This window comes from Penaeus japonicus, unplaced genomic scaffold (genome assembly GCF_977035675.1).
Source record: "Penaeus japonicus unplaced genomic scaffold, GWHDUDI00000001_assembly GWHDUDI00000037, whole genome shotgun sequence".
Lineage (NCBI taxonomy): Eukaryota > Metazoa > Arthropoda > Malacostraca > Decapoda > Penaeidae > Penaeus > Penaeus japonicus.
This window is the reverse complement of record NW_028234439.1, coordinates 18,100,822-18,105,821: the sequence shown is the minus strand read 5'-3', so window position 1 is coordinate 18,105,821 and position 5,000 is coordinate 18,100,822. Positions and strand designations below refer to the sequence as shown.

The 5,000-nt window shown below is 31.6% G+C and overlaps 1 protein-coding gene across 3 annotated transcripts in view; it reads left to right on the top strand.

Annotated features, from left to right (window-relative positions):
• spin (lysolipid transporter protein spinster) overlaps positions 1–5,000 on the top strand; it is a 136,742-nt gene that overhangs the window by 126,165 nt on the left and 5,577 nt on the right. For 2 of the 3 annotated variants that reach the window (XM_086532222.1, XM_086532221.1), the window contains exon 11: positions 1–2,137. This exon is cut by the window's left edge. The exons of the other annotated variant lie outside the window; for it this stretch is intronic. The gene's annotated coding sequence lies outside the window, so the exon portion shown is untranslated. Of the gene's footprint in view, positions 2,138–5,000 lie in introns of those variants that run through there. 3 annotated transcript variants of the gene reach the window in all.

Here is a 5,000-nt window from a genome sequence, read left to right as displayed (position 1 = left end):
AATTAGTCTTTGGAGACACTGCGAACAAATTTGTCGTAGTGTTATTCTTACATCTAGAAATATAGAATCATAATTGACCTGTACCAAAGCATGATCTATGTGTTTATCATAAAAAGAAGTCATTTGCAGTCCATTGCATGATTTAAGAATATCAAGCCAAGAAAGCTTATGCAAATGTGTATCTTAATAGTGTTTTGTGCAATAGAAAAAGAAATGAGAAAAGAACGCTCATTTCCGAAAGAAGTGCCCATGATATTATACTCTGTAGGTGCAATGCTTAAATCTCACAGATCCTCCAGAATCTACAGTGTTATAGTGTCTTGAACTAAACAGATTTGTGGCTGTGACTATATCCTGCTTGAAATCGCTCTTCAGTGTACAACAGTAATGATGATTTTCTTCCATGGGGCTCAGTTAACCAAGCCTAAGTTTCGAGAAATTAGACTATGAAATGATATCCGTGACTTCATGTGAGGATATCATGGTGTGGATACGAGTGTAAAGTTGGTAGCAGTTTGGTTGCTTCCACTGTAGAAAGGGCACTTGAGATTATGTGTGTATGTCCTGTGCTCCAATACCTTCTTGGTGTACAGAAGCATCCCTGATTCTTAAGGAACTTTTTTTTTTCTCTCTCTTTTTTTTATAGTAGCTTTTTCTAAGAACTAGAAATATCAGTAGCAGATCTTATTGTGAAAATTGGTGTTTAATCTCAGTGGATGAAGTGTTGAATAAAATTTCAGTTGTACAAAGAGGTCGTAATGTGAGGTCTTTGGTAATGGGAATTTGTGGAAGGTAGATCAAAATGAAATGTGTTTGAATTACCAGTTAGCTTTTCTTTTTCTTTTTTTATCATTTACTATCAATTAAAAGGTAAAATTGCCTTAGTTGAATTTTGTAGTCAGTGTTATCTCTTGTGTGTTTGTGTATGTGTGTATAAGGTAATCATGTTTGCATGTTTTTTTTGTTTTTTTTTCATGTAATGTAAGTGTATGTGCATATATGAATTATGCATTGACATGTGAAAGCTCTAGATTTAGTGTAAGAAAGTGATTGTTGAGTGGCTTTTTGTATTTACCTGAAATTATATATTACATGCTAATATCTGAGATTATAGTGAAAACAAACAACTGGTAATATATAGTCAAAATTGAGGGCAGCATTTTGCCGATATACACACAGAAGAGCATGCTTCCTACTTCAACTAGGCAGATTTAAAGCGACAAAACTTCATTATTAGGGAAAGATAAATTATGATATATTTGGCATTTGAAGCTCATGCTCTTCCCTTGCAATGTTCCTAATTATATCTGACCTAAATGTAGAGTGAAGTGAAGTCATAAATGTTATACTTTTATTATATCTTTTGAGTATGTAAAACCTTGTAAAAAGAAATCAATATTTATTATATTATTGTCTTGCAAGTTGTTATACATATACTTTATTCTGAGGGATAGATGTGAGTGAGTGAATTATTTGAACTAGCATTTTACATCTATTTTTTTGCATCAACTCTAAAGAAAGATTGAATAAACAGATGAGCACTAGATTACCTCATTATATTTCCGTATACCTGAAGTGATGCATGACTATTGGTTTCAGTATCCTGCATAGAATGTAATTATTGCAGTGCTAGTATTCAGATCAGCAGGAACAGAAAGTATTTTTCTATCTCTGTGCTGTGATATAGAACATTTTGTCTGTTTGTTGCAGTTCATGGTAACATTAAGTAGGATTTTTGCCAATACGTGCTACATGTCAATTTTTGGGGGAGTGGTTTTGTAGAGGGGAAACAGTGCCGGTATATAGTGAAATTCTGCAGCCCCATTACTTCTCCTGAAATACGGGTTTACAGGTCCGTCAGCATTTTTGTACCATATACAGTGTAATTTTCCACAAATATATAAATGAAAATACAAGTATAATTCCCCCTGTTGTAGTCTTTCCACAGTTTATGATCTTTAGTTTCATGACAAGTACTACACACACAAGCTACCCAACAACTTTTTGTACATAATGCCCATTTCCCATTTTTTGCAATTGCATCATATTCCCACTTACCATCCATTAGTAGTGTCAGGTATGATCTGTATATATTTAGTGTTGTAATAAGTCCTAATAAATTAATTTATGTTGATAATTCAATCTTTTATTACCTCTTGAGTGAATTCTTTTTTTTTTTTTTTTTTTACTTCTTATTTTTGTGGCTGTCTTGGTTTTATATATCTGTTTTTAGTGAGATTTGCCAAAATAAATAGATGAGGCTATTCAGTGTAAATGCAGTGTAAATGCTGTAGCTTGTATTTTTTTCTGTTACAGTTGTCTGTTCATTCATTGTTTATGTATTTATATATTTATTTATTTATACATATATACAAATATATGTGCATTCATCTATAAATATACACACATACATATACACACATACATATATATACATACATATATATATATATATATATATATATATATATATATATATAATGTATGTATGTATGTATATATACATACATACATACATATATTTACATTTGCATATATATATGAATATGCATACATCTATAAATATACCCACAAATATGAATATACATACACATATATATACACATACATGCATACATACATACATGCGTACCTGCATGCATGCATACATAGATACATACAAGCATACATCCATATACTCATGCATACATCCATAAACACATGCATACATCCGTATACGCATGCATACATTCATATACACATGCATACAAACATATACATATGCATACACACATATGCATACATACATACATACAGATGCATAAATACATACATATAGATGCATACATATATACATACATACAGATGCATTCATACATACATACATACAGATGCTTACGTACATACATACAGATGTATACATACATACATACAGATGCATGCATGTATACATACATATATACATACATGTATACATACATGCATACAGATGCATACATACATACAGATACAGATGCATACATATTGATACATATACATAAAATACATACATACATATATTTGTATAAATATCAAAGAGAGCAGCATCTTCATAGATCAAGCCTCCCAATAAAAGGAATGAAAGAAAAAGTCCATCATCCATGACATAATTCTAAACCCTTTGGCTTAATGATTTATATCCTCTTTTCACGGGGAGAAAAGATATGATTTTACTAGAATCTATGGTTTCATAAAATTTTACTAGGGTATTCCTTTAGTGTAAAATGATAGTGAAAGGTAAGGTAGGTTTTTAGATGTTGAATAAAAAAAAATCATTTAAGGGGTAATTAAAGATAAGGATAGCGAAAATACGGATTAATAAGAACAATACATGACGCCCATGGAGTGCGTAAAGTTAGATGATTATAATTCAGATTCTGGAAAATAAGTTTTAACCTCGCCGTCCTTTCTCATTCACGCAGATAACGCGCCTAAAATGAATCAGTCATGCAGTATTGATGCTTGGCGGGTCATGTACATTATATAAACAGATATAAACTTTGATATGACGGCGTATAACCATTAATTAATCTTGGTGAGGATGATGTTCCGTTATAGTGCTCCCGATTTGAAATTTCTAAAGTTATCGCAGGCAAAGTATTAGAATGATAGAAAACTGCAATTTTGCATAGGGTAAACTATTGCAAATTGAATATTTCGCAATTTGCTTCCTTAACTAATCTTGGTAGCTTGGGTGTAGCTTATGAATTCGCATAATATTCCAAAATATTATTCAATCAGTCAGTTAACAGAGATTATCATTACGATCCATGTAGCGCTAGAATTTTGAATCAGCGCAGACCCCACCAAAGAGTTGTTTTTATATTTAACGTCTTTCATTACGAAACAATAAAATAATAATAAAGAAAAGAGTAAAGGTACCAGAAAAGATCGAAGCATCTGATAGATGTTCGTATATCCCGATGTGTAGATGCATGTTGCCTGCTGAGTTAAATGTATTGATTTTTTTTTCTTTTGTTGCCTGTCAGTGTTATTACCAACTTCTAAATAATGTATTATTTTGCTTCTCTCTAGTGCTGTAGGTAACTACATATATGTTATATTAGTTTAAACTGGCTAATCTTCAATCTCACAAGTTCAAGCTCTTTTTTTCTTGAAAACGTGAGAGTGTATCTTTTTTATCAGTATATGTGAATATTTGAACTTGTAAAATGTAGTTGAAGTTAATTAACTAAAAGTTAATTCGCAAATCCTAAATTTGTTATGCCTTAATATTTGCGATAATATGCACAGATAAGAACAAAATCACGTTAATATGCTATAGTGTATCGAAAAACTGTTACATAATCAGAACTAAAACTATCTATTAGTAAAACTAGCTCTGTTTCTTGCTTTTTTCTTATTTATAGTTAACGCTGTTCTCTATATAAAGCGGCGGAATCAAAGAAAGTGTGCCGTTTTAGGGTAGACTCGTGTAGATTGGGCAAATTATCCAGTATTTTTATCCATCTACAAATACTGCATATTGACATGTCAAAAAAAAAAATCCTTTGCCAAGACAACAGAAATCTGCCCTTTTGACATGATTTCTAAAAAAAAACATGTCTTGAATCTTAAAATACACTTTTTTACCATCCTTTATCTATTATTTTTTGCTAATCTTGTTTGGTCTAGTGCCCTCATTCCAGGTCATTAAGAAAGCCATTCATATATGATTTTGTGTTATTTTCCTCAGGCCTTTTTTCCTTTTGATCATTTGAATGCAACTATATGCATGCGTGCATACTCGTACATGTTGCATGTCTTGCTTGTAAAATGAATGAAAATACCGTTGTTGTTCCTTTCTGCATTGCTATTAATTCATTTATTTTTTTATAGATCGGCGATTCTCAAATTGGGTTCCTTATGTCCTGTAACGTTCAAAGTGATATATAGAGTGAGATCCAGAAATACTATCAAAGAATCTACCTTTACATGGCGTTTTCTCCCTTTCCGCAAACAAAATAAACATGACATGCGCG